The sequence below is a fragment of the Arachis stenosperma genome, chromosome 8 (genome assembly GCF_014773155.1).
Source record: "Arachis stenosperma cultivar V10309 chromosome 8, arast.V10309.gnm1.PFL2, whole genome shotgun sequence".
Taxonomy (NCBI): domain Eukaryota; kingdom Viridiplantae; phylum Streptophyta; class Magnoliopsida; order Fabales; family Fabaceae; genus Arachis; species Arachis stenosperma.
In genome coordinates this window covers 33,084,043-33,094,881 of record NC_080384.1, presented here as the reverse complement: position 1 = coordinate 33,094,881, position 10,839 = coordinate 33,084,043, and the positions used below count along the sequence as shown (strand labels likewise).

Sequence of the window (10,839 nt, the reverse complement as noted above, 5' to 3'; positions counted from 1 at the left end):
TCAGAGGAAGAATACTCATCAGAGCTCATGAATGGCAGAAGTAAGTCCAATGGAATCTCTATGGTCTCATTTTGAGCCTCAGATTCCCATTGTTCCTCATTGAGGAACTCAGAGGAGATTGGTACACGCCCACTGAGGTCTTCCTCAGTGGCGTCCTTCTCCTCTCTTTCCTCTCCATATTCGGCCATGTCTATGGCTTTGCACTCTCCTTTTGGATTTTTTTCTGTATTACTTGGGAGAGTGCTAGGAGGGAGTTCAGTAACTTTCTTGCTCAGCTGACCCACTTGTCCTTCCAAATTTCTGATGGAGGACCTTGTTTCATTCATGAAACTTTGAGTGGTCTTTATTAGATCAGAGACCATTGTTGCTAAGTCAGAAGTATTCTGCTTAGAACTCTCTGTCTGTTGCTGAGAAGATGATGGAAAAGGCTTGCCATTGCTAAACCTGTTTCTTCCACCATTATTGTTATTGAAACCTTGTTGAGGTCTCTCTTGATTCTTCCATGAGAAATTAGGGTGATTTCTCCATGAAGAATTGTAGGTGTTTCCATAGGGTTCTCCTAGGTAATTCACCTCTTCCATTGAAGGGTTCTCAGGATCATAGGCTTCTTCCTCAGATGAAGCTTCCTTAGTACTGCTTGGTGCATTTTGCATTCCAGACAGACTTTGAGAAATCAAATTGACTTGTTGAGTCAATATCTTGTTCTGAGCCAATATGGCATTCAGAGTGTCAATCTCAAGAACTCCTTTCTTCTGACTAGTCCCATTGTTCACAGGATTTCTTTCAGAAGTGTACATGAATTGGTTATTTGCAACCATTTCAATCAATTCTTGAGCTTCTGCAGGCGTCTTCTTCAGATGAAGAGATCCTCCAGCAGAGCTATCCAAAGACATTTTGGACAGTTCAGAGAGACCATCATAGAAAATACCTATGATGCTCCATTCAGAAAGCATGTCTGAGGGACATTTTCTGATCAATTGTTTGTATCTTTCCCAAGCTTCATAGAGGGATTCTCCATCCTTCTGTCTGAAGGTTTGGACTTCCACTCTAAGCTTACTCCATCTTTGTGGTGGAAAGAACTTTGCCAAGAAGGCATTGACTAGCTTTTCCCAAGAGTCCAGGCTTTCCTTAGGTTGAGAGTCCAACCATGTCCTAGCTCTGTCTCTTACAGCAAAAGGGAATAGCATCAGTCTATAGATCTCAGGGTCAACCTCATTAGTCTTGACTGTGTCACAGATTTGCAAGAACTCAGCTAAAAACTGATGAGGATCTTCCATTGGAAGTCCATGGAACTTGCAATTCTGTTGCATTAGAGAAACTAATTGAGGCTTTAGCTCAAAGTTGTTTGCTCCAATGGCAGGGATAGAGATGCTTCTCCCATAGAAATCAGGAGTAGGTGCAGTAAAGTCACCCAGCACCTTCCTTGCATTGTTGGCATTGTTGTTGTTTTCGGCTGCCATGTGTTCTTCTTCCTTGAAGAATTCGGTCAGGTCCTCTAAAGAGAGTTGTGCCTTAGCTTCTCTTAGCTTTCTCTTCAAGGTCCTTTCAGGTTCAGGGTCAGCTTCAACAAGAATGCCTTTGTCTTTGTTCCTGCTCATATGAAAGAGAAGAGAACAAGAAAATATGGAATCCTCTATGTCACAGTATAGAGATTCCTTGAGGTGTCAGAGGAAGAAAAAATGGAAGACAGAGGTAGAAAATTCGAACTTATCAGAGAAGATGGAGTTCGAATTTTGCATTAAGGAATAGTGTTAGTCCATAAATAGAAGGATGTGAGAAGAAGGGAAGTAATTTTCGAAAATTTAAGTAAAAGATTTTGAAAACATTTTGAAAAACACTTAATTGATTTTCGAAAATAAGAGTGGAAAAGAAATCAAGTGATTTTTGAAAAAGATTTGATTGAAAACTTATTTTGAAAAAGATGTGATTAAAAAGATATGATTGAAAAGTTATGGTTTTAAAAAGATATGATTGAAAAGATATGATTTGAAAACAATTTTAAAAGATATGATTTGAAAACAATTTTAAAAAGATTTGATTTTAAAAAAATTAATGACTTGACTAACAAGAAAAGATATGATTCAAACATAAAACCTTCCTCAACAAAAAAGGCAAAAAATGTTCAATCAAATCATTAATTGTTAGTAAGTATCTTTGAAAAAGGAAAGAAATTGATTTTGAAAACATTTGATTGAAAAGATATGATTTGAAAAAGATTTGATTTTGAAAAACTTTGAAAACTTGAAAAAAAAATTGATTTTGAAAACAAAATCTTCCCCCTAGCACCATCCTGGCGTTAAACGCCCAGAATGGTATACATTCTGGCGTTTAACGCCCAAAATGCTACCTCTTTGGGCGTTAAACGCCCAACCAGGTGCCCTGGCTGGCGTTTAAACGCCAGTCTGCCTTCTTCACTGGGCATTTTTGAATGCTCAGCTTTTTCTGTATAGTTCCTCTGCAGTATGTTCTGAATCTTCAATTTTTTGTATCATTGACTTGAAAAGACACAAATAAAAAAATATTTTTGGATTTTTAATAATCAAAATGCAACAAGAATCAAATAACAATGCATGCAAGACACCAAACTTAGCAGTTTGTATACTACTGACACTAACAACATGAGAATGCATATAACAAAACACTCAAGTCAATAGAATTCAAAGATCAAAACAAGGAAATCATCAAGAACAACTTGAAGATTAGTGAAGACACATGCATAAATTCGAAAAATGCATGAAAAATAGAAACATGCAATTGACACTAAACTTAAGATGAGACTCTAGACTCAAACAAGAAATATTTTTGGATTTTATGATTTTGTAATTTTTTTTTTTGGATTTTTCGAAAATTAAGTGAAAAGGAAAATAAAGGTATCAAAATTCTTAATGAGAATTCCAGGAATCATGCAATGTTAGTCTAAAGCTTTAGTCTAAAAGAATTAGACATAGCTAGCTAAGCTTCAGCAGGACATTGCATTCAAGAGCTAAATTGATGATGATCAATCAGCTTTGGTGATGATAAGAACATCACCTTGAAACACTAGAATTCATTCTTAAGAACTCTGAAGAAAAATAATACCTAATCTAAGCAACAAGATGAACCGTCAGTTGTCCATACACAAGAACAATCCCCGGCAACGGCGCCAAAAACTTGGTGCGCGAAATTGTGATCACTACAACTTCACACAACTAACCAGCAAGTGCACTGGGTCGTCCAAGTAATACCTTACGTGAGTAAGGGTCGATCCCACGGAGATTGTTGGTATGAAGCAAGCTATGGTCACCTTGTAAATCTCAGTCAGGCAGACTCAAATGGGTATAGTGATAAACGAATAAAGCATAAAGATAAAGATAGAGATACTTATGTATATCATTGGTGAGAGCTTCAGACAAGCGTATGAAGATGCCTTCCCTTCCGTCTCTCTGCTTTCCTACTGTCTTCATCCAATCCTTCTTACTCCTTTCCATGGCAAGCTCGTGTAGGGTTTCACCATTGTCAGTGGCTACCTCCCATCCTCTCATTGAAAACGATTGCATATGCCCTTGTCACAGCATAGCGGAATTCATCTGTCGGTTCTCAATCAGACCGGAATAGAATCCAGTGATTCTTTTGGCGTCTGTCACTAACGCCCCGCCCTCAGGAGTTTGAAGCACGTCACAGTCATTCAGTCATTGAATCCTACTCAGAATACCACAGACAAGGTTAGACCTTCCGGATTCTCTTGAATGCCGCCATCAAGTCCTGCCTATACCACGAAGATTCCGATTAAAGAATCCAAGAGATATTCACTAAGCCTTGGTTGCTTGTAGAACAAGAATGGTTGTCAGTCACCTTGTTCATGAGTGAGAATGATGATGAGTGTCACGGATCATCACCTTCATCAAGTTGAAGAACAAGTGATATCTTGGACAAAGAACAAGCGGAATTGAATAGAAGAACAATAGTAATTGTATTAATACTCGAGGTACAGCAGAGCTCCACACCTTAATCTATGGTGTGTAGAAACTCCACCGTTGAAAATACATAAGAACAAAAGTGATCATTGGTTTCGGCCCCTAGAGAGGGAACCAGAAGAACCAAGATGAAAATACAATAGTAAAAGGTCCTACTTATAGAAAACTAGTAGCCTAGGGTGTACAGAAATGAGTAAATGACATAAAAATCCACTTCCGGGCCCACTTGGTGTGTGCTTGGGCTGAGCATTGAAGCATTTTCGTGTAGAGACTCTTCTTGGAGTTAAACGCCAGCTTTTATTCCAGTTTGGGCGTTTAACTCCCATTTTGGTGCCAGTTCCGGCGTTTAACGCTGGAATTTCTTGAGGTGACTTTGAACGCCGGTTTGGGCCATCAAATCTTGGGCAAAGTATGGACTATCATATATTGCTGGAAAGCCCAGGATGTCTACTTTCCAACGCCATTGAGAGCGCGCCAATTGGGCTTCTGTAGCTCCAGAAAATCCACTTCGAGTGCAGGGAGGTCAGAATCCAACAGCATCTGCAGTCCTTTTGAGTCTCTGAATCAGATTTTTGCTCAGGTCCCTCAATTTCAGCCAGAAAATACCTGAAATCACAGAAAAACACACAAACTCATAGTAAAGTCCAGAAAAGTGAATTTTAACTAAAAACTAATAAAAATATACTAAGAACTCAACTAAAACTACCAAAAACATACTAAAAACAATGCCAAAAAGCGTATAAATTATCCGCTCATCAGATGACCAGGGTTACTTTTAATAAAATCCTGAACAAGATTAGAGGGTGTCTTGCTGGCTTGAAAGGCAGGATCCTTAAGGCTGTGTTTGGTTTATGTATGGGTGAAGACATAGACACAAATACACAAATATTGAAGACATATACATAAGGAGACACAAAATTTTTACTTTTTTTGATAACTATGCACAAGACAGAACATAAATTGCAAATGTCAATATTATCCTTATCTCCAAAAAAAAAAAATCACCATAGTCACTACTATTAAGAATAAAAGTGAAAATACTTGTGTCTTAGTGTCTCAATAAAATGGCAGTATACAAATTTTATGTATTTGTGTACCAATGTGTACCACCGTGTCTTTACTTAATTTATGTATTTGAAAACCAAACATGAAACATGGGTGTGAATGTGTCACCGTGTCTCAAAATTTGGTGGACACACCCACTAAACAAACGGTGCCTAACAAAGCGGGTAGATTGTGTCTCATCACCTCAATGGTCTCATCTATCCCTATTTATAACATGCAAGTGTCTCTCTTTTTAGTTGGTGTTCATAATGACATCTCTTCCATGATGCGTATATTCCTCTAGAAAGGGCAGGTTGATGGGAGATGGATGAGTTTTGTTAATTGGAAGCCGATAATCACCCGTAAAAAATATGGTGGTCTTGGAGTAAGGTATCCTCGATGGTCTAATATTGTCCTTCTAGGTAAGCTCATTTGGCACCTTCACAATTCACCGAAAAAACTGTGTTTGACCTGTCACACATAAATACCTTTCAAATAGGGAGGTGAAAACTCTCCTTTTTTCTAATAATGCTTCCCCTTCTTGGAAGGGTATTTATAACGCCTTCTAAATCTTGCAAGATGGTTATTCCTGGAGTACTGGTCCTTCTCACCAATCCTTCTGGTATGATGGTTGGAGATTTGAAGGGCCCTTGTAGACATTCTTCCGATCCATATGTCCACATATCGGATATTGAGCTAAGACTTCAGGATTTATGGGAGAATGGTACTTGGAATTTGAATCGGGTTTGCACCATGATTCCAGAGGAGGTGAGAAAAATTATTCTGGGCTATAATCTGGACCTTCAAGTTGGAAGTAGCACTGGTTGGTTTTGGAATGCATTCTCTTCAAAGGTTTACACCTCAAAATGGGGCTATTATCGGGTGTGCAAGAGGAACTTAAATTGAGATTATCAAAGAAATGAGTTGTGGCTTTGGCGCTTGAAGGTTCCTAAAAGGTATAAGTTGTTAGTGTGGCTTTCTCTCCATCAAGGGTTACCTACTGCTTCCTTTCTTTTTCGGAGAGGCCTTACCTCTTCGGATCTTTGTCCTCGGTGCAATTCTAACCCTGAAACTGTGCTTCACTGCCTTCATGACTGTCCTATGTCTTGCGATATTCAGCAAAGGTTGAATTATGATCAAGTGAATCTTGATTTATTACTTTGGATTTTGAGAGATAAGAATCGTAATGCTTATCGCTTCTTCTCTTCTCTTTGGTGGATATGGAGGGAGAGATATAACGCCATTTTCAATTCTTTGGATCCTTGGACTCTGGGTAAGGTGGTTGCTCTAATCTATTCCTTTGAGAATGAGTTACACAAGATTTTTACCTTGCAACAAACTTCCTGTATGTCTCCTTTGATTCTGAACTGGATCCCCCCTGCCTATGGATATGTCACAGTCAATTGTGATGCTGGCAAACTTGATGATAATGGTGCTATTGGCTTCGATTGTGTTATCCGAGATTAGAATGGTGTGTGAAAGACAGGTTCTATTGGTATTATTTCCCCTTCCAGTATTCTTCAGGGTGAATTATTTGCTATTTGGAGAGGATTATTGTAAGCTTGGGAGGCAGGTTTTAAAGATGTTTGTTGCAAGACTGATTGCCTTGATGCATGCCTTCCTTTTGTTTAGAGATTTTTCTGCTCATACTAAGGCAGGTCAAGACTGGTGTTGATTCAGAGAACGGCGAATTGTTTGGCTGACTCCTTGGCCAAACATGCTATCAAGGAAGGTGTTTATCATGCTGAATGGCTGGTGCCATGGAAGGGTCTTCTATTACTTCTTCTTCAGGACATGATGCCTTAGTTATTTTGGGGTTCTTGTTCCGTGTTCCTTTTTCCTCTTCTTTTTCTTTTTTAGTTACAATCACAAAAAAAATTGATTTAAGGTTCCTCTATGTAAATCGAATGAAACAGATTCAATTTACATGCATGAGTAGTAAATCAAATGAAGCAGATTCGATTACAAGAGAATGAACTTTAGTGAGGTAATTCAAAACTGTTTGTTTCGATTTACTACATATTACTAAATCCAAGTAAATCAAATCTAATAGATTCGATTTATTTAACACGATGAGCCAAAACAAATCGAGTTCAGATAATTCGATTTAGGGTACGAGTCTAAGGTATGTAAATATGAGCATAACATTGAATTCTTCATTAGACTGGCATTCACAGTGGCTAGTGAGGATAGTTTTTTAGTTCTTATGCACTACAGAGGGACCATTAAGAAAAAATGCAAGAGAAAATAAAATTTTTACAGATAAGGATCCGTTGAACGTCTTTATCAATCCTTATACGAATTTTTTTTTTTAATTTTTAGAGTACTATAATACAAAAAGTAGAACTGCATGGCATGAAACATGTGAAAAAGTCATTTAATAGAATTCTAATTTCTATTATTTGAGATGGTGTGAAGTACAACTCCTTTGTAATAGACAGTGACGAAGATTTTCAAGTTTTATTTCACTGTCATCGTCAATTTTCTGAGGTAAGGACCCATGAGCTATTAGCCAAGCTTGGAGATGTGGTTTGTAGATCAAGAGGATTGAATCAGAATTCTTAATCTGTAGTCATGTTAGGAGCCTCTAGTTCAATGTCTATTGGAGCCTCTTCATCTCTGTGCTTGTCATTGCACCTGGGAAAATTTTGGTGACATCTCCGTCCTTCACAGCTGATCTAAACTGCGATGGCGATGGACAAATAGGTGATATTCGATCTTTTGGTCAGCTTGCTATTACGATAGTGGGTATTCCTGTCATGATCCCAGTTTCAGGGGAGGGTGGAGAACCAGATGCCATCAAAGATGTACTGCGGGATGACGATGATGTGGAGCCTGCCATGATTGATGAGGATAGCAACAATGATCTATGGAGGAGTATTCCAGTCGGGGGTAGTGTAGCATCGAGTTCAAAAATTCAGCAATACCCCTCACATTTTTCGACTTTAGACTTGGAGGCCATGACATAGCAGAGGGTTTCCCGATGTAGAATCTGAATTTGGGGCCAGAGATATATGGAATACAATAGGTCTAGCTGAGTTCCAAGCTGGTGATAAACCCCTTTTTAGGGTTTATCTTGTGTTGAATTCAGTAGATTTTATCAACTTTTCTCACATGTATTCAATGAAATAGCATGGTTTTGTAAATTTCTCCTAAATTGTGCTTAAAAGTAAAAACATACTTTTTAGGCCTTAAAATTACTAAATTTAATTCACTTTAATTCCATTCGATGCCTTGATATGTTTGTTGAGTGATTCTAGGTTTATAAGGCAAAGATTGGATTGAAGGAATGAAGAAAAAGCATGTAAAAGTGAAGAATTCACGAATAAATGAAGTTTGGAAATCTGCCATACGATCACGCATACGCGTGACAAGCAACACGTGAGCTTATTTAATACAATACGTTGGGGGCGAATTCTGGGCCTCCAAAACCCAATCTAACTCATTTCTGAAGCTATTTCAAGTAGAATTCAAGAGGAAACAAGGGAGAGCAATTAGGAGTAGAATAGAATCATGCTTTAGGTCATATTCTAGAGAGAAAATCTCTCTCTTCTCTCTAGAATTAGGGTAGATTAGATTAGATTTCTATTAGATTTAGGTTTAATTGTTGCCTTGATTTAGTTTTCCTTGCAATTTTTTGTTGCTACATCTTGCTTCTCTTAGTTTACATGATTAATTTCCCTTTTATGTCATTTTTATGTTTATGAGCACTCTTGTTAATTTTAATTTCTATTAATGCAATTTATGTTTTTATGTTTCTTATTGTTTAATTGAGTTGTTATTATTGTTTTCTTGCATTTGGTAATTTTAGATTTTATATTTCTTGCTATTTTACCATACTTTCCTTTTATGCCTTCCAAGTATTTGATAAAATGCTTGATGAGATTTTAGTATAGAATTTTGTACTCTTGGCTTGGGTTGAGTGATTGGAGACTCTTGAGTTATCAAATTTTTTTGTTGATTGGTGATTGAGGATTGCTAATTGGCTTAAATTTTCCCAAAGCTAGTCTTTGATTAGGACTTGTGGATTAGAGTCAATTTTGCTTTCTTGACTTTCCTTCAAATGTTAGAGGATAACTAAGTGAGAGCAAAAGACAATTACCATCACAATTGAGGATGATAAAGAGGATAGAAATTCCAATTCTCACTCCTTGCCAAGACCTTTCGTAGTTGTAGCTTTACTTTCTTGTTATTTACATTTCTTGTCTCTTATTCAAAAATCCCAAAAATACTTTTCCATAACCAATAATATGTACACTTTCCTGTAATTCCTTGAGAGACGACCCGAGGTTTAAATACTCTCGGTTTTTATTGAGTTTGTACAAGTGACAAACAAATTAAACTTTGATTGAGGGTTATTTGTTGGTTTGAAAATATACTTCAACGAAATTATTTTGTGAAAAATATTAACCGACGATTTCTCTCACATCAGATGGTTAGCAGTTTCAGAATAAAAAGGAAGTCATCTTAAGTGTAAAGGCTTATAGCATCCGTCGAGGGGTTGAGTAAAGACTGCTAGAGTCAGATCATACCAATTACCATGAAAAGTATAAGGAGTTTGGAAACGGTTGTAGATGGTTGATTCAGATCACTCTTTGCCAGCGTAAGGGTATTGGGAGGTAAGACGGTATAATAGACCTCAGACATGTTAATAAGGAAAAAAACAAAAGGATACAAGGATAAGAAAAAGATAGAGAAATGACGCAACAGAAAAATAAAAGGATAGATAAATGGAGTTTTTTTCCTGCTAGACCTCTAAGAAACCTGTTCTTAGCAACCTAGGTCACCGGAAGGGGCTCCCTACTAGACCTTCAAAGAACTTGTCCTTGACAACCTATATCAGAGGGATGAAAATTGAATCACTCATTTTTCTCCATGCAACAAGCGAAACAAATCACTCACCTCACTTAATCACACAAAAAAATGTGCCTAAAGCACTAAAGAAAATTTATTCATCAAAAGTTATTCCAAATTGTTTCACCAAAGGTGTTTAAATAGACCCATAACAAACTAACTAAAAGATAAGATAACTAATTTAAATCAGATTTGATCTTATTGGATTAGATCAGATTTGATTTAAATTTTAACATTCTAAAGATATGATAACTAATTTAAATCAGATTTGATCTTAATTGATTAGATCAGATTTAAATTTAAAATTCCTAAAAATACTACTAAGCAAATTGGAAGTAAATCAAATCTTCCAACAAACTCTAACAGCAAAACAAATTAAAATAAATTATTAAGAAATTCAAAAAAAATAATAATTTATGCCTCCCACAGAATTTGAAAAGCATTATTGGGCTTCTTGCTGTCCTGACTTAGCCCAATGGGCCATATGAGTTGTCGCCCTTTTAGCACTACTGTTTTTGAGACGGACTCTAGGTCTTCTTGATGTCCAAGACTGGTATGGTGCAATTCTTTTAATATTCAAATCCTTGAATATGACAAGATTACCATTCTGCCCCTTAACTCCAAAATAATGAAAATGCCCTCCTGAGCACGTATCATTCTCTCCCTCTTCAAAAAGATTCGTCCTCGAATCTTGAATGAGATGCTCTTCGTCCCTCCAAGGAATCCAAACCCAATATCCGGGTTTAAATACCATTGTTTGATGGCTCTTCTTTATCCACTGAATTGTAGCTATGTCCCTCATGTGTGCAAGTTCAATCTTTCCAACCATGGTTTCACCATCTTGTCCAAAGTGTGCAATTTGTCTTTCTTTCTTTTTATCCATATTAATGCCTCTATAATTGACAAGTGAATCTACAACACCTGAAAATTTCGATATAAAAACACTAGGAATTTTGTGGTGAGATGTATGAGAAACTAAGGACTCTGT

At 37.1% G+C, this 10,839-nt stretch overlaps 1 non-coding gene across 1 annotated transcript; it reads left to right on the top strand.

Moving 5' to 3' along the window:
- The first annotated feature begins 947 nt into the window (after positions 1-947).
- Positions 948-1,055, top strand: LOC130947044 (small nucleolar RNA R71). Its single transcript, XR_009072457.1, has one exon. It is a non-coding gene; the product is annotated as a small nucleolar RNA R71 (small nucleolar RNA).
- The last annotated feature ends 9,784 nt before the right edge of the window (positions 1,056-10,839 follow it).